General features: G+C 42.5%; 1 protein-coding gene across 2 annotated transcripts in view; it reads right to left on the bottom strand.

Moving 5' to 3' along the window:
- Positions 1 to 19,849, bottom strand: part of MYO18B (myosin XVIIIB) — a 565,740-nt gene that overhangs the window by 271,957 nt on the left and 273,934 nt on the right. The window lies entirely within an intron of this gene.

Below are 19,849 nucleotides of genomic sequence, written 5' to 3'. Positions count from 1 at the left end.
GTACAAGTGTTCAGGCCTAAATTATATGCCTATATCTAACCTATTAAGCTAGTATTCTATAACAGGGGTGGGCAACTCCGGTCCTCGAGGGCCGGAATCCAGTCGGGTTTTCAGGATTTCCCCAATGAATATGCATGAGATCTATTTGCATGCACTGCTTTCAATACATATTCATTGGGAAAATCCTGAAAACCCGACTGGATTCCGGCCCTTGAGGACCGGAGTTGCCTACCCCTGTTCTATAAGAAAATAGGTGCCTACTTTCCTTATAGGATAGATGTTCTTTGTTGCCTAATATAGGTAGGTGAAGGAGTAAAGAGAAACCCAGTGGCGTAGCAAGGGTGAGAGGTGCCCAGGGTGGAAGCACCCCTCCCCTGCCCTTGTCTCCGCCCCTGCTCCTTCCCCAATTCCCGTGCCACGCCCAGCCCCACTTCCCTTCCCTCGTACCTCTGGTTGTTCACCGCCACAAGTAACAACTCCATGCTCCTCACGACCCCGGTGGCTCTCCCTCTGACATCACTTCCTGTGCCAGGAAGTGACATCAGCGGGAGAGCCGACGCAGTTGTGAGGAACACGTTGAAGTTGTCGCTCACGGCGGTGAACAGCTAGAAACATAGAAGATGACGGCAGAAAAGGGCTACAGCCCATCAAGTCTGCCCACTCTGCTTACCCACCCCCTGTCTATGCCCTAATGACCCAATTTCCTGATCTTGACCCTCGTAGGGATCCCACATGGGTATCCCATTTATTCTTAAAGTCTGGCACGCTGTCTGCCTCGATCACCTGCACTGGAAGCTTGTTCCAATGATCAACCACTCTCTCTGTGAAGAAATACTTTCTGGTGTCGCCATGAAATTTTCTGCCCCTGAGTTTGAGCGGGTGCCCTCTTGTGGCCGAGGGTCCCTTGAGAAAGAAAATATCATCTTCCACTTCGACACGTCCCGTGAGGTACTTAAATGTTTCGATCATGTCTAAGCTCTCCCTACGTTCCTCGAGAGTGTAGAGCTGCAATTTGTTCAGTCTCTCTTCGTACGAGAGACCCTTGAGCCCCTAGAGGTACGAGGGGAAGGGAAGGGGGTGCATGTGGCAAGGGTTGGGCACATGGTCAGGGCCTTCAGGGAATTCAACCCACCCCCTGAAGGCCCTGAGTGCACTAGCTCTGAATTTGATTGGCTGAGCAGGCAACAGGCAGATGCTGCTCAGCCAATCAAATTCAGATCAGTGCTAGCAGAACCTTCAGGGGGTTCGGAGAATCCCCAACCCAAGCGCCCTGCTTTTCTTTTTTGTACACGTTTTGTTTGATGCAGTTCGGCTGGTTGAGCAGGCTTCCTACTCAACCAATCAAACAGCATCAAGGAAATAATAAACAAAAAAAATTTTTTTTTTTTTTAAATGCAGGACTCTAGAGCCGGAGGTTTCATTGAATCCCCTGAAAGCCCTCACCGCACACCACTGCTGTGTATCTTCCCAAAGCGGACTAATAGCTACTGGCAGACTGCCTGGGCCATTTTGATCTTTATCTGCTGCCACCGAGGATGTTACTGCGTTTTGCCAAACTCGTACTATATGCTGAGAAAACATTGAAAATGAGACTTCATTAGCACTGAATCCTTAGAGTAGCATTAAAGGCTATTCTGATAACACTGAAAAGACAGGGTTCCATCACATCAGTGCGGCCTGCCCAGCCCCACGAGTTTCCGCCCCCAACCATTCCGCTGGTTTTCGTGACGGATGTGACACGAGCCTAATAGCCCTCTGGAATGCAATTCTCAAGACTCGCGCTGTGCCTACAAAAATGGGCTCTCAGTATAGCACATCATTGATTTTAATTTAGATCTGCATTTAATAAAGAAACGCATTTGTATTTCCAGATTCTCATTAAATCTATTTTGAATTTTCTTTACACCCATTATTACCAGCGCAGACAGCATTACTTACCACACTAGGCACTCAACAAACACAGATTGAAAATGCGCAGGAATAATGATGAAGAATTAAAAATAATAATATTATAGCACCATAGTCAACCGTCATTTCTCTGTTGTGGATTGGTCATGCCATGATGACACAATCATAATTTTCAAGATCATGGTTAAGTCTATAAATGAATCCCTCGGCACAAGCACTGTTTGTGACAAAACGTCATTAGGAATCTTTCTGGGAGACAAACTTCATCAAACCGTGCACTCAGCACTTGGTGCTTTACTCCCCCCCCCCCCCCCCCGAGATCTGTCCTGAAAACAAAGACGATACACAAGCGTTTTCATCTAGTGTGGAATTTTATTAGGCCACGGGGTGACCTCCCCTCCGCTCACCCCTAATCTATCCTACCCCCCCCCACCTACACCTAGCCGATAGGCCCCCAAGGCTTCGGCCGATTTGTCTTCGCTCCTCCCTATGTGGCTCGGAGCTTGTTTTAAAATGTCAATTGTGAGCCGGGCAACAAGTTTGTCATATGAGAGAATGACGTGATATAGTTCAACCAATGATCCGAGACAATGTCAAAACACAGGCCTCTTTTACTAAGGTGCGCTAATCGATTTTGCGCACGCTAAACGCTAACGTGTGCATGTTAGTCTATGGACGTGTTTGCGTTTAGCGTGCGCTAATTCGATTAGCGCACCTTAGTAAAAGAGGGGAAAAGAAGTTTGTGTCTGCAGATTGGCACTTAACGAAATAAGATGAGACTCTTTTCAGCTAGAGCGGCAAAATAAAGCTCAGAATTGAGGAAGTTGGTTGGGTTGGGCTGAGAACTTTTCAGCACCCCCTCGTATGTAATAAAAGTGAGCCAAGTATAGGACAATCGAGTCATTGTGACATCACTGAGGATGGCTCTTATTGGTGGAATGAGGCATTATGACGTCACAATCTCAGCTCTGGTTACCAGAGAGTGAAAGTCTAGTCTAGTTTAATCTTCGGTTTATATATCGGGTCATCTCGTGGTAGAGCTCGACTCAGTTCACAAATAGTTAAAATCAGGTAGCATATAATGTGAACATGAGAAGAGGGTGTTAAAACACTATAAGTTCATCGATTCAGAAGATAAGTTATTAAGATACTGTGAAAACAATAATAGTTATAGAACTTTACAGAATTGTTGTAGGTAACCTATCAATCTAACAGAGTCAGGGAGTTTATTCCAAGTTTCTACCAATTTAAGCACAAGAGATTGATTAAGCTTCCTAACAGATTTAATTCCCTTAATAGAAGGGAACGATAGTTTATATTCCTGCATAATTCTTGAGTGGCAGGATCTAGAAGTATTTCAATGTAAAGGAACCAAAGGGTCAAAAATTCCATAAAGAAACTTGAAAACAATACAGGCACACTTAAACTGAATCCTGAAACGATCCGGAAGCCAGCGAAGCTTTCTCAACAAGGGAGAGACATGGTCGTACTTTCTCTTCCCCAAAATGAGTTTCGCCGCTGCATTCCGTATCAGTCTTCACAGTAGGAGGGGGGTGCTGAAAAGTTCTCAGCCCAACCCAGAAGAGAAGGACGTGGATATGGTTCAATCAATGATCTGAAACACTGTCAAAACAGAGAATTTTGTTTCTGCAAATTGGCACTTAATGATATAAGATAACACTCTTTTTCAGCTACAATGGAAAAATAAGGCTCAGAATTCAGGAAGTTGGTTGGTTGGGCTGAGAACTTTTCAGCACCCCTCATACTATTTGGGTTTCTGTCAGATACCTGTAACCTGGATTGACCACAGTTGCAGACATGATACTGGGCTAGTTGGACCATTAGCCTGACCCACTATGGCTGTTATGTTCTTATATGAGCCAAGTATAGGACAATCAATCCATTGTGACATCACTGACGAGATTGGATCTTATTGGTGGAATGAGGCATTATGACATCACAATCTCAGCTCCTTGTTACCAGAGACTGAAAGTCTTCACACTACGAGGGGGTGTTGAAAAGTTCTCAGCCCAACCCAGAAGAGAATGACGTGGATTTGGTTCAATCAATGATCGGAAACACTGTCAAAACATAGAATTTCATTTCTGCAGATTGGCACTTAATGATATAAGTTAACACTCTTTTTCAGCTACAATGGAAAAATAACGCTCAGAATTTAGAAAGTTGGTTGGTTAAGCTGAGAATTTTTCAGCACCCCCTATTGATCCAGCCCAGCAACCCAAAAATCATAGCAAAAGTATGATCAGTGCCAGACATCTTGAATATATCCAGTGTACCACCATCAGCATGTTTGAGGCTAAAATAGCATAACCTCTCCAGCAGATATACAGATAATGAAATAGTCTATGTATGAGTTTCCTTTCTTTACAGCAGATAGAAAACCTTATGATTGCCATAAATTTTGCCAATTGTCCTCTCCCACATCAGCTTAAAGTTCAATATTCCATTTTGCAGTACATTAGGTAGGGGACAATGGTTCACCTTGGTGCAATCATAATTTGGTATAGCAAGGAAATTATTTGCCGATTGGGCTGCAAATGAAAGAGTATCGTCGTTAAATCATCAGGGCGCCTGGAAGAACAATGAAGGTCAATGTGATGTGTCATAGCCTTACACAGCTCGAGGTACAAACGAACGTATGACTAGGACGTGAGAATTCAGGGGATAAGTCCTGGAAAATCCCTGCTGTATGTGCTCCATGGATTTTGACCCCTTTCCATCCCAGAAGCAAGTAAAGAGGTCAAAGATGCAGGATCACTGTGAAACAGCAAAGTGGGTGATATTGAGTGCATCCAGTCAATATGTAAACTCCGTGGTCGGCAACCAAAGAAACCCAACAGTTCCACGGTAGAAAGGAAAAACAAAAGCAAAAATAATGCTGTGGAAGAGATGCCTTTATTCATTCCAACACTTGAAGAAAATACAATCATCCATAGAAGGAAACACTAGCCTACATGAAAAATTGATGGCGCTGGCTCGATAAGGTTCGTGTTTCGGCTGAAATCGTCTTCCTCAGGGGGTCTTTTTTTATTTATTTTTTTTAAATTTATTGAACAAATTATCAAGAATAACTTCTTGCACAGAGTATGATCACGACAATCAGCAATATACAAAGAAGGGAACTGAAAAGAACAACTAGAAAATAACTCATTTGCTTAATCAATTTTAAAGTCCCAAATTACGGATCCAAGATGGTAATCTTGAGTGAGAAATAAAAACTAAATAAGTATAACAATATTACCAATTAGGCGGATAGCTGAAAGTGATTCACAGGAGCAATCTAATTAACCTGCTTCCCGACAAGAACTGGATTTTTAAAGTTATACTTCAAAAATAGACACAAAGGATTTATGGGACAGAGAGTTCCAATATTTCCCGATGTGACAAAAGAAACCCAGAAACGCAGAAAACAGTTCTTGCTTCTTAAACTAGGGGTTACTGTGATGGGTGCTTTATTCTTATTACGATATCCATGCAAGTATTTAATAAAGTACAAATCTTCTAATTATGTATTTTTTTGAACCTTCACAGCTAACGGGTTTTCTCTCCATGAAACGTCTTGAAGGGGAGATAGTAACAACTTAGTTAATTAGGGGGGTCTCAAACGATTAGGGCACAAGATAAAAAGGCACAAATGTGGTTGGAAACAATATCAGCAAAACAGCCAAAGGTCTGGTGAAAATGCGAAGAAATGCTTCCCAAACGCTGCAGTTGTGCCTTCTTGGCTTGTGCTCTCATCGTTTGGGACCCCTGAGGAAGGCGATTTCAGCCAAACCAATAGTGGGCAGGCAGATAGATGCACGCGCAAATTGTAATGGGTTGCCAATTAACATCAATAATTATTAGTCCACAATTATTCATGTTAACTGGCTCATTAGCCAGTTGATTTGCACAAATTTTGGCCTGCACCATAGTCACCATATATACAATTTGGGGGTTAGAGTGTAATCTAATCTAATCTTCTATTTGTGCGTGGCGCATACTGGCTCAAGGCGACATAATGAGAGGGGAGAGTGTCAGGAGGAGAGGGGGGGAGGAGGGGGAGAAGGAAGGCAAGGAGGGAGAAGAGGAAGAGAGAGAGGGAAAAGAGAGGCAGAGGAAATACGTAAATGCTAGGGGCAAGCACACGGCAAGGTGCATAGGCAGATACCCAATTTTGGGCAGGCCGAGAATCCCGATTGCATGGGCAAAAGAGCCCATCTCTCCTTCTTCTACCCAGGTGAGGCGATCCAATCCGTTCCATCCCCACGCCCCACCCCCACCTGTCAAAGTGCCGATCTGAGATTGTGATGTCATAATGCCTCATTCCACAGTGCCTCAGAGCCAACCTCATCAGTGATGATACAATGGCTTAATTGTCCTATACTTGGCTCACGTAAGAATATAAGAACAGCTATACTGGGTCAGACTAATGGTCCATCTTGCCCTGTAACCCATCATCATGGTGGCTAATCCAGGTTCCTAGTACCTGACCAAAAACCAAGGAGTAGCAATATTCCATGCTACCGATCCAGGGGAAGCAGTGGCTTCCCCCATGTATTTCTCAATAACAGACTATGGACTTTTCCTCCAGGAACTTGTTCAAACCTTTTTTAAAACCAGCTACGCTAACCGCACTTACTACATCCTCTGGTAATGCTTAACTATTCTCTGACTGAAAAAAATTTCCTCCTATTGGTTTTAAAAGTATTTCCCTGTAACTTCATCAAGTGTCCCCTAGTCTTTGTCATTAGTGAAAAATCGATCCACTTGTACCCGTTCTACTCCACTCAGGATTTTGTAAACTTCAATCATATCTCCCCTCAGCCATCTCTTTTCCAAGCTGAAGAGCCCTAACCGTTTTAGTCTTTCATCATACGAGAGGAGTTCCAGCTCCTTTACCATCTTGATCGCTCTTCTTTGAACCTTTTCTAATGCCACTGTATCTTTCTTGAGATAAGGAGACCAGAATTGAAAGCAATACTACAGATGAGGTTGCACCATAGAGCGATACAGGGCATTATAACATCCTTAGTCTTGTTAATTATCCCTTTCTTAAAAATTCCTAGCATCCTGTTTGCTCTTTTGGCCGCCGCTGCACATTGAGTGGAAGGTTTCATTATATTGTCTACGATGACACCCAGATCCTTTTCTTGGGCGCTAATCCCCAAGGTGGACCCTAGCATCTGGTAACTGTGACTGGAGTTATTCTTCCCAATGTACATCACTTTGCACCTGTCCACATTAAATTTCATCTGCCATTTGGACGCCCAGTCTTCCAATTTGCTAAGGTCCGCCTGCAATTTTTCACAATCTGCATGCGTTGTAACAACTTTGAACAGTGTAGTGCCATGTGCAAATTTAATCTCCTCACTCATTGTTCCAATTTCCAGATCATTTATAAATAAGTTAAATAGCACCAGTCCCAGTACAGACCCCTGCGGCACTCCACTGTTTACTCTCCTCCACTGAAAAAAAATGACCTTGCAGACTTCAGAGCATACCCCCAATTCCTAATCTACAACTGAACTTTGCCACCTATCCCATGACTCATTAATTTTCTCAGGAGCCTCTCGTGAGGAACTTTATTAAAATGTTTTCTGAAAATCTATACACTATATCAACCGGCTCACCTTTATCCACATGTTTATGCACACCTTCAAAGTAGTCAAGCAAATTGTCATAAAATTAGAGCTTCATGCACTGCATTTTGGCGCCTAACTTTTGATGACCTTTATAAACTGCCATCTTAAACCCCATTGAATATTAACCCCTTTATTTCTCTTTATTACAGTGCTCAAAGGGTCCCTGTAAGTGTGTGCTATTTCTTAAAATTGTGTTCAAACCTTTGTTTTAATAAAGACAATCCAGAAAATCCAGGCATTACTGCAAGACCCGGAAACCAGCAACAAGCATAATGTCAGCTGCAGAAACCCTGAGAGAACATCTAACCCAGCTCCATGGGAAGAACACCTTTAAACCTACCAGAGACTTTTTCCATTCTATGGACTTTCACAACCAAAACTTAAATTTCTGACCAACTGATTTTCCCGCCAAAATTCAAATGGGTGGATTGTCCTTTTCCCAGTCAGATCAGTGAACCCACGAGTTACAAAGTCACACTGCAGACTTCAGAACATACCCCCCAAAAAGCCACAGCACGGTGGCTAAAACGTCGGGTTCTACCTGACAAAGATGCAGCGAGACCCGGAAACCTGCAACAAGTCCTGCAAACTCTGGCAAACACTGTGGCATAATTTGTCTACGGTGAACCATACTGACTTGTTCCCAAATGTTCTGAAAAAAGAAAGGAGGGAAGATATGAAGTCTGCTAATCAGGTGGAGAAAGCTTCAGCAAAGGCCAGACAAATGCTGGGTTGCATCAGAAGGAGCTTTATCAGCCGAAAGCCTGAAGTCATACTACCGTTATATTGTGTCCAGTTTTGGAGGCCACATTATCAAAAGGATGTGAAGAGAATGGAGTCGATCCAGAGAATGGCCACTAGGATGGTCTCAGGACTTAAAGACATCCCATATGAAGAACGTCTGACCAGACTGCGCTTATATTCTCTCGAGGAGCACAGAGAAAGGGGGGACATGATAGAAACATTAAAATACATCATGGGTCACATCAAAGTGGAGGAGGAAATCTTTTTTCTAAAGGGTCCCACGGCGACAAGAGGGCATCCACTAAAACTTGAGGGAGGTAGATTTCATGGTGACACCAGGAAATACTTCTTCACCGAACGGGTGATTGATCAATGGAATGATCTTCCCCGCCAGGTGGTCGAGGCTAGTAGCGTGCTCGACTTCAAGAGTCGCTGGGACACACAGGTGGGAGTACTACAAAGTTATGCTCATACGATAGATACTCCAGGGAAGAAGGGTTCTTGAGTAGGCGGGCTTGTTAGGCCGTCGGCCCTTTTTTGCCGTCATATTCTATGTTTGGGGACATTTCTCTTTAGCCAATGATTCAAATTTATAGGTAACCTGAAAAAAAAATATTCTACCATGCAATTCACTTCAATTTGTGAACAATTTACCCAGTTGTTCAAAATTTACTTAAAGCCATTGAAATCAAAATATTGAGTAGCTGTCTCCCACTCATCGGCATGCTCTGTCACAAAGCCAGGGATATGCAAACAACAGTTTTGAATGACAGCCGACTCTCTTCCTTGAAATTCATTTTTTATTTCAACATTCACCGTGATTTTGAAAGTGCATTTGGAGCCGGCTGTTCACTTCAACAGGACTGGATTAACCTTTTGGTCGATCCTAGGCAAACATGTGGAGACCCCCATCCCCCATCTATATATATAAAATCGGAGGTATGTATGTGTGTATGTGCCGCGATCACGCAAAAACGGCTTGACCGATTTGAACGAAACTTGGTATGCAGATCCCTCACTACCTGGGGTGATATGTTCTGGGGGTCTCGCGGCCCACCTGCACACGTGGACGGAGCTACAAACAGAAAATCAGATTTCACCCATTCATGTCAATGGAAAAAATGTAAAAAGCTGCCATTCTCACAGTAATTCAAAAACGGCTTGCACACACATACATACACACATACATACCTCCGATTTTATATATATAGATTAAATACCCGTGCAACGCCGGGGCATCAGCTAGTTCTTAATATAAATACATTTTAAAACTCTCACACAGAGATCCTTTCATAAGACTGATTGTAGAGGAAAACTTTCAGAATAAGAAACTGGTAACAAACGCTTACCTGTCAATTGCACCTAATGAATGAAGAATAATGCATAGGGGATGAGATTGTATTCCTACGGAAGCAAAGTCATTGAGGCCCAAATTCTCAATAGCGCGCTGTGTTAGGCAGCAGAAGGTGCCCTTCCGTCCCCTAACTTAATTGGATTTAATTGGCTTAATCGGCACACTAAACGGGTTACTGGGCTTGATGGACCAATGGTCTGACCCAGTAAGGCTATTCGTATGTTCTTATATGAGCCAAGTATAGGGCAATCAAACCATTGTAACATGACTGATGAGGTTGGCTCTAAGGTACTGTGGAATGAGGCATTATGACATCACAATCTCAGTTCTGGAATGTTGCTCTCATTGGGGTTCGGGAATCTTGCTATTCTTTGAGATGCCGGAATGTTGCTACTCTTTGGGTTTTGGCCAGGTACAAGGGACTTGGACTGGCCTCCGTGAGAACGGGCTACTGGGCTTGATGGACCATCGGTTTGTCCCAGTAAGGCTATTCTTATGTACTTATGTACACCAAGGTGCCTACTAGCACCTAACAGCAAGTAGGCAAAGTTTGGGGTGAATTGGGGGGGGGGGAGAGTTAGGCCATGGATTCAGTTAGGCACTAGTATTTTAGGCCAAGAAAACCATGGATTAATATACTGGTGCCTACAATGTACATGCCTACCGGCACTTAAGTTGATTTAGGCTCCCGTAGGCACAAATCTGCAAACGGTACCTAATTTTGATTGACGTGCGGTAGGTTTTGCTTTTCTAGGCGCCAACTGAGTTAGGCACTGTTTATAGAATCTGGCCCCATACACTTGATAATAGGATTTCAGCATTTATATTTAGTTAATGCCTTTACCAGAAGTAGCTTATATTACATTAAGGTACACTAGGTATTTCCTGTCCCAAAAAGGCTTACACTCTGTTTCTACCCTAGGCAATGGAGGGTTAAGTGACTTGCTCAAGGTCATATAGTGCAAGGAAGAGAAACCTAATAATTAATCAGGTTTCAGTTGCTGTAAATCCTCACAACCAAAGTTTGGTACGGAAATCGGCTCTAAACTCTATTCTGCAAACGGTGCACAACTCAAAATGCCATTTGTAGAAGAAACATAGAAACATAGAAAATGACGGTAGAAAAGGGCTATAGCCCACCAAGTCTGCCCATTCCAAATACCCACTCCCCTGAATTTACTCCCTTAGAGATCCCAAGTGAGTATCCCATTTTCTCTTAAAATCTGACACGCTGCTGGCCTCAATCACCTGCAGTGGGAGTTTGTTCCCATGATCCACCACTCTTTCGGTGAAGAAGTACTTCCTGGAGTCGCCATGAAACTTCCCTCCCCTGATTTTCAGCAGATGCCCTCTGGTGGTCGAGGGTCCCATGAGCCAGAAGATATCATCTTCCGACTCGATACGACCCGTGATGTACTTAAACGTTTCAATCATATCTCCCCTCTCTCTTCTTCCTTCAAGTGAGTATAGCCGCAATTTATTCAGTCTTTCTTCATACGTGAGATCCTTGAGCCCCAAGACCATCCTGGTGGCCATTCGCTGAACCGATTCGATTCTTAGCACATCCTTCTGGTAGTGTGGTCTCCAGAATTGAACACAATACTCCAAATGAGGCCTCACCATGGACCTGTATAGCGGCATCATGACTTCAGGTTTCCTGCTGACAAAACCTCTACGGATACAACCCATCATTTGTCTTGCCCTGGAGGAAGCCTACTCCACCTGATTGGCAGCCTTCATATCATCACTAATGATCACCCCTAGATCACGTTCTGCCGTGATCCTGACCAAAGTCTCACCATTTAGCACTTAAGTTCTGCATGGGTTTCTCTTTCCTAGGTGCATTACCTTACACTTTTTAGCATTGAAGCCTAGCTGCCAAGTTGCTGACCATCGTTCCAGCAGCAATAGGTCCTGCGTCATATTATCAGGCAAAACGCTTTTACCTACTATGTTGCAAAGTTTGGCGGCGTCAGCGAACAGTGATACCCTTCCTTTAAGTCCTTGGGTCATATCTCTTATGAATAAGTTGAATAGAATTGGGCCCAAGACTGAGCCCTGCGACACTCCACTGATCACGTCTGACGTTTTGGATGGGGTACCGTTTACCACCACCCTCTGAAGTCTACCGCTTAGCCAATCTCCAACCCATGTAGTTAGGGCGTCCTCTAATCCTATTGATTTCATCTTGTTCAATAATCTTCTGTGTGGGACGCTATCAAAAGCTTTACTCCGTGCTCCGTGTGAATGTTTTTTTGAAAATGCTTCCATAGCTTTTCAGTGATTTTGGTTACTCTGGCATGTTAGTTGGACCGAGCTTTGTTTTATCCCAGACCTGTCATCTGTGAACGTATACGCCACAGTGACCCCTGATGCAGGCGTTCCTCAGATGCCGAAACACAGTGCTGAGTCGGGTCCACAGCTTCTGCTTGTGTCCTTTTATGAAATAAACAAGTTGGTTTTACATCAGTGATCTTCAGTGGAGTGCTCATTGTCCGTTCCCATTTCCTTTTGTACTGTTTTCTACCCGTGGGTTCTCTGTCCTGTTGGACTTTTTGGTGTTTACTTGTTTTTTTCAGCGCCATTTACTGAATCTAGTCCTTTGGTACTAGAGATGTGTTTAAGGCCTTCTTCTCCTGCTGCCCTCCCTCTCTTATCCCTGTGCTCAGTAAGACTCAACTCTTCTTGGGTGAGGAGTGGCCGAATGGCAGAGCAGCTCCCTGAGGCTGTAGGATGAAATTCTAGACTGGGCGCTTGGAATGCTCTTCCGGAGGAGGTTGTGGCAGAGACTACTGTTCTGGGTTTCAAGCGCAAGTTGGATGCATACCTTTTTGCAAATCATATTGAGGGATACGGGAAATTCGGGTCTCCAAAAAGGAGTACCTAAATGGGCCACCGCGTGCGCGGATCACCGGACTAGATGGACCTCGGTCTGATCCGGTGAGGGCGTTTCTTATGTTCTTATGCTCCTTGTAACCTTGGGCAAGTCACTTGATCTCCCACAAGTACCTATTTATACATAAATCAATTTGATTGTGTAACCACAAAAAGATGGCATCCAAGTCCCATTCCCTTGCTTCAATGGTGTATTTCACTTCAAGTACAAGGAGGCTGGGGCAGATTAAACAAATATAACAGAGAAAATGAAATGTCAAAGCTTGGCGGTTGATAATAGCCGAACCGAGTATATGTAAAGGCAATTCATGTTACATTGTACTTACAAACAATTCTGTTGGTTTTCCATTTCAGAATACACAGCATGACTGGGTATACCGTACATTGAATACAATAACAAACAACAAGAGAAAGATTTGACTGGAAGGACAAAACAAATTAGCATTTCATAAAAAGTAAGGAACGAGTGGAACATTACAGGGTTGCTTCAACAACTGACGAAATTACTGCCACTTGAAGGCAAATTCTTTATGAAGAACTTAGATGGCATTGAAATGAAATTTTTTTTAAAAAAGGTCTACATTGCAAATCTGTCTTTTTTTTTTTTTTTTTTTTTTTTAATATAGTAACATAGTAGATGATGGCAGATAAAGACCCAAATGGTCCATCCAGTCTGCCCAACCAGATTTAATTTAAATTTTTTTTTCCATCTTCTTAGCTATTTCTGGGCAAGAAGTTTCGTCAGCCGAAAGCCTGAAGTCATAATGCCGTTGTACAGGGCCATGGTGAGACCTCATCTGGAATACTATATGCAATTCTGGAGGCCACATTACTGTAAGGTTGTGCGCAGAATTGAATCAGTTCAGCGGACGACCACCAGGATGATCTCGGGGCTCAAGGGTCTCTCGAACGAAGAGAGACTGAACAAATTGCAGCTCTACCCTCTCGAGGAACGTAGGGAGAGGGGAGACATGATCGAAACATTTAAGTACCTCATGGGACGTGTCGAAGTGGAAGATGATATTTTCTTTCTCAAGGGACCCTCGGCCACAAGAGGGCACCCGCTCAAACTCAGGGGCGGAAAATTTCATGGCGACACCAGAAAGTATTTCTTCACAGAGAGAGTGGTTGATCATTGGAACAAGCTTCCAGTGCAGGTGATCGAGGCAGACAGCGTGCCAGACTTTAAGAATAAATGGGATACCCATGTGGGATCCCTACGAGGGTCAAGATCAGGAAATTGGGTCATTAGGGCATAGACAGGGGGTGGGTAAGCAGAGTGGGCAGACTTGATGGGCTGTAGCCCTTTTCTGCCGTCATCTTCTATGTTTCTATGTTTCTATGAATCCAAAGCTTTGCCCAGTATTGTGCTTAGGTTCCAACTGCTAAAGTCTCCGTCAAAGCTCACTCCAGCCCATCTACACCCTCCCAGCCATTGAAGCCTTCCCCAGCCCATCCTCCACCAAACGGCCATACACAGACACAGACCATGCAAGTCTGTCCAGTACCGGCCTTAGTTCTTTAATATTTACAATTATTTTCTGATTCTGTGTTCATCCCACACTTTTTTGAACTCCTTCACCGTTTTCCTCTCCACCACCTCTCTTGGGAGCACATTCTAGGCATCTACCACCCTCTCCGTAAAGTAGAATTTCCTAACATTGCTCTTGAATGTACCACCCCTCAACCTCAAATTATGTCCTCTGGTTTACCATTTTCCTTTCTCTGGAAAGCACTTGAACGTCTGAATCCTATTCAGGGCTTCCAGTCTCTACTCATACGTCTTTTGGCGCAAACCTCCTATCATTTTTGTCACCCTCCTCTGGACCGCTTCAAGTCTTCTGATGTCCTTCGCCAGATACAGTCTCCAAAATTGAACACAATACTTCAAGTGGGGCCTCACCAATGACCTGTACAAGGCCATCAACACCTTCTTTCTTCTACTGGTTACGACAATATGTAGGGTTTGGGGGACGGGGGGGGGGGGGGGTTGTTCAAGACATCTAGAGAACATTGAAGGAGAGAGGGAGTCATTTCTTTTGGTTTTCTCTTTAATATCAAGCAGAAAAATGTGGAATCCTGTTTTGCTGACCAAAGTTGCTATGGGATCCTCTGTTATATATATCAATTACCCATTTTGTTACTTAAGCACATAAACATCACTTAACTGGAAGAGACTTGAGAGTCCATCAAACCCAGCATCTTGTTTCCAACAATGGCCAATCTAAGTCATAGGTAGTTAGTTAGGCACCATCGACTTGGGTTCAAGTCCTAGCAACTTGAATTACAGATCTAAAAAGAGATCGGTTTTGGTCCTCTGGAGTCATCCCCATGGTTGTTTTCAATAAATCCAGCTATCTAATTGCAGGTCATAGGTGGGTATATAACATCTGGTCCAGATGATTTGCTATTCTTTAGTTTGCCCTAATATATCTTCTAAATTAACAGAGATTTGTTTCAATTCCTCTGACTCATCATTATTAAATTTCATTTCTGACATGAGTTTCTTCCCTATATTTTCCTCAATGAAGACTGAAGCAAAAAATTCAGTCTCCCACCCCCCCCCCCCTCCCAGAGCCTGATCTACCTTGGGAGCTCCCTTTACCCCTCAATCATCTACTGGTTTCTTGCTTTGAATATATCTTTAAAAAAGATTTTATATGTTTATGCCTCTTCAGAGCTCCCAAGCCACCTCTCCTCTCTTACTGGGCCAGGCATATGAGCGTGCTCTGCCCCCCAGAAGCGGCCGGGAACCCTTTCAACTGCAGCAGCCAGAGCCGACCACCAGTTTCTGCCCGCCTGCCTGCTCCCACCAACACCAGCGACCTGCTAAGGTTTTTGTTAAGGTTCTTCTGTTAAGATTTTTGCTAAAGTTTTTTGTTCTGTTACTGGCTACATCTTAAGAACTATATTTATCTGTACCATCCTATGAGCGGTATCAATCTGCACCATCTTAAGAGCTATGATAGAAACCTTTAAAATCCTGAAAGGCATAGAGAAGGTAGACAGGGACAGATTCTTCAGACTTTGGGGAACCACAAATATAAGGGGGCACTCGGAGAAATTGAAAGGGGATAGGTTTAGAACAAATGCTAGGAAGTTCTTCTTTACTCAGAGGGTGGTGGACACATGGAACGCGCTCCTGGAGGTTGTGATAGGGCAGAGCATGCTAGGGGGGTTCAAGGAAGGTTTAGATAAATTCCTGAAGGATAAGGGGATTGAGGGGTACAGATATAAGTAGAGATGGGTTATAGGAAAAGTCAGGGACCACCTAACAGGTCATGGACTTGATGGGCCACCGCGGGTGCGGACTGCTGGGCGCGATGGACCTCTGGTTTGACCCAGCGGAGGCAACTTCTTATGTTCTTATGTTTTATTTAATCTGTTTCAACTAAACAACCTAGAAATTAAGAGTATTGCGACAGTTAGGGACATACTACCCTGCAAACATGAACTTCCTATTGATTTTATTGTTCTATCTAATAAGCGGCAGCATCAAAGATGTTAACTCACTTGATCCACAATTACACTCAATCCATTACCCTGATTTATCAATCCAATACATAATTAACCCACAAGTAGACAGGATAAATCACATTAATGTAATCTCAAATAAAGGAAGACATCGACGAAGCCTTAAAAAAAAGAATAAGGGAAGTAAAACCTATTAGAACCACTACTCCTACCAAACCTATGACACCCGCCTCTATTCCCTGTGCATATCTTAATACTAGATCTGTCAGGAATAAGCTTTTCTAATTAAAGATTGGATCATCAGAAAGCAAATAGCCTGTCTTTTCCTAATCGAAACATGGCTATTTTCTGAAAATGATCCAATAATAATTGATCTTCTACCAGATAATTTTAAAATCCTTACGCTAAACCGTGAGGGTAGAAAAGGGGGAGGATTAGCAATTATTCTTAAGGAAGGATTTGAGCTTGAACTATTGGGTTCCAAAATGACCAATCAGTTAGAAATATTAGCCTGTAAAATCAGTAGTAAGGAACTAGAAGAATCCTATCTTGCATATTATTCTATGTCCCACCAAAAAGATGGCCAAAAGCCAAAGAGGACTTTTGTGAATTTGTTCTGCATAATTCTATTATTCCTTCCTACAATATCATCGCAGGCGACATAAACATACACCTAGACCAGTGGTTCCCAAACCTGTCCTGGGGGAACCCCAGCCAGTCAGGTTTTCAAGATATCCCTAATGAATATGCATGAGAGAGATTTGCATACCTGTCACTTCCATTATATGCAAATCTCTCTCATGCATATTCATTAGGGATATCTTGAAAACCTGACTGGCTGGGGGTCCCCCAGGACAGGTTTGGGAACCACTGACCTAGACGAAGAGGACAATCCAGATACTAAAGACTTCAAAAACTTTCTTTCCCTACTCAATTACAATCTCCCTTCACCCACACAAACACATGAAAAAGGTCATCACTTAGATGTAGTAGCTATGTCCACAAAGGAAATTTTAGATCCTGCCATCTCTCTACATGATGGCACTTGGTGTCACGATATCTGGTCTGACCATTTTTCTTATTACTTCAAGTTAAGCTGGACTCATTTAAAATCTAAAACACATCCAAAGATTAAAAAGAGAGCATCACACAAGAGTTTATATTAATCCAGAAAAATATTGGTCACAATATGAACTTTTTCATTTTCTACTTTTGAGTGATTTGGTTTTTGGCAGCAGCTCTTGGTGTAATACACAGGCATTTGTTGTTACCTTAATTTTTTGCAGCAAATTGTATACCTTATTTACCATGGGCCTCTGATGAAGGCGTGCTGTCCGAAACACGGACCGTGTTGGGTCTCTTGGTTGGTAAAAAGGTTTTTTATTACTGCATTTTAACTTTGGTACAATAAATTCTTGCCTGCATCGTGTACATTGTCTGCAGTTTTTGTTTGGTTTTCACAATATGAACTACCAGCGGAGATAGGTGAAGGAGTCGATTTTTGGGATCACTGGACGAAAACTAGCACATCCATTTTAGATAAAATTGCCCCCAAGCAAATTAGTAAAAGCTGCGTAAATAAATATAACAAATGGTTTGACACCGAACTTCTAAAAATGAAAAAACTAGTAAGACGACTAGAAAGAATTTGGAAAAAAACAGGAGAATCGTCAGACCGTAACAACTGGAGATCTAACATAAAAATCTACAAACAACTGATAAAAGACAAACGTAAAGCATTCTACTCTTCCAAAATCGACTTATCCAGCACTAGTTCAAAAGGAATGCAAAAGAGCTGTTCAACTTAGTTACAAATTTATTTGACACCACACGCTACACTCAACTTGTACACAATATTAACCTACCTTCAGCAAATGATTTAGCACAACACTTCGATTAAAAAATGAAAAACCTAAGATACAACTGTTCAACAAATGACACTAATGATCACCAAATAGCTAACATACAAGGAAATGAAATCTCAGTAGGCACGATCTGGAGTTCCTTTCACGATTGAATAATTATATCAAACTATATAACAAATACTCTAAATCTTACTGCGCTCTGGACTCATGTCCCCCGGAAATTATGAAAGCGGCTCCATTAGACTTTAAACTATCTTTGCTGCATTACTTAACCCATAACCTAAAAAATGGAAAGTTTTTCACTAATAACGGTCACATAATAATAACCCCAATTCCAAAAAATAGTAAAGAATCATCAGCACTGGTAACCAACTATAGACCAATAGCATCCATTCCATTTATTGTATAAATCATGGAGGGATTGGTACATACCCAACTGATGGAATATCTTGATCAGTTCTCTCTCTTACATGAAACTCAATCTGGTTTTAGACCTTTGTTTAGTACTGAGAAAGTAATTGCGGCTATCTTAGATAATCTGCGTCTCTTGTTCAGCAAGGGCCTCAATGCCCTGATCATGCAATTTGATATAAGCTCTGCCTTTGATCTAGTGGACCATGGGAAAATGCTACAATGCCTGGATGCAATTGGCATTAGGGAAGAGGTGTTGGGCTGGCTCCGAGGCTTCCTTATGTCCCGTACCTATCAAGTACGTTTCAATTACGATCTCTCCGATACCTGGAGCAATCCATCTGGCGTACCGCAAGAGTCACCACTATCCCCATTGCTTTTCAAAGTCTACATGTCCTCACTAGGTGCACAATTGACCCATCTGGGGATAAAACTATTCAGTTATGCAGATGACTTTACAATCCTCATCCCATTTGCTAATTCTCTCTCAGAAGTTACTCCCAAAGCATCAGAAGCACTAAATTTGATGGAGCAATGGATGTCTAAATTCAAACTGAAACTTAATTCAGAAAAAACAAAATTTTTTGTGCCTTCGCCACATCCGCTTGACACCAAAACACCACTATGCATCAATAAACTTAGTTATCCTATTCAGACCACTATGAAGGTATTGGGTGTACCACTAGATCAGTGCCTAACCATGAAAGACCAAGTGGACTCCTTGATCAGAAAGGGTTTTTTCACTCTCTGGAAACTTCGATCCATTAAAGCATATTTTGATATGTCAGCATTTAGAATTCTGGTAAAATTCCTTATACTGAGTCAACTTGATTACTGTAACATTGTCTATTTAGCAATTTCACAAAAGAATATGCAACAATTACAACTTAGACAAAATGCAGCGGTCAAACTGATTTTCGGACTGAGGAAGTTTGACCATGTGACACCTTACTACCGTCAGCTGCATTGGCTACCGATAGAGGCATGCATAAAGTTTAAGTTCGCCTGTTTCTGCTTTAAAGCACTATATGGTCTAGCCCCCAAATACATAACTGACCTTTTTTCCTTCTCAGCCAATAGACATAAGAGAAGCTCACACTTGAACTTCGTTTCCCACCCAGTTAGAGGATGTAAACTCAAAAGACACCACCAATACCTTCTCTCACACCAAGCAGCATTATGGGGTAAAGATCTAGAACAATTGCTCACACCTTCCACTTATGGAGAATTTAGGAAACGCTTAAAAACATATCTGTTCCTGAAGTATCTAGACAGCTGACCCATTCAATTCTTTCTCTTCAATAACAGTTCCCTTGAACTGTTAACCACTATCTTTCACCTCTGTTAATTTCATTCAATTTGTACCATCTTTTAATCTTTGTAAACTGCATAGAACTTCACGGTTCTGTGGTATATAAAAACTGTTATTATTATTATTCTTAGGCAATCTTCTTTTGAAAATCTCTTTATGCTGTTTCCTATTATTTTCATTTAATCCTTTTTCCATTTTCTGAAGGATGTTCTTTTAGCTGGAATAGCCTCTTTCTCCTCAC

The sequence above is a fragment of the Geotrypetes seraphini genome, chromosome 8 (genome assembly GCF_902459505.1).
Source record: "Geotrypetes seraphini chromosome 8, aGeoSer1.1, whole genome shotgun sequence".
Lineage (NCBI taxonomy): Eukaryota > Metazoa > Chordata > Amphibia > Gymnophiona > Dermophiidae > Geotrypetes > Geotrypetes seraphini.
This window is presented reverse-complemented; position numbering and strand designations above follow the sequence as displayed.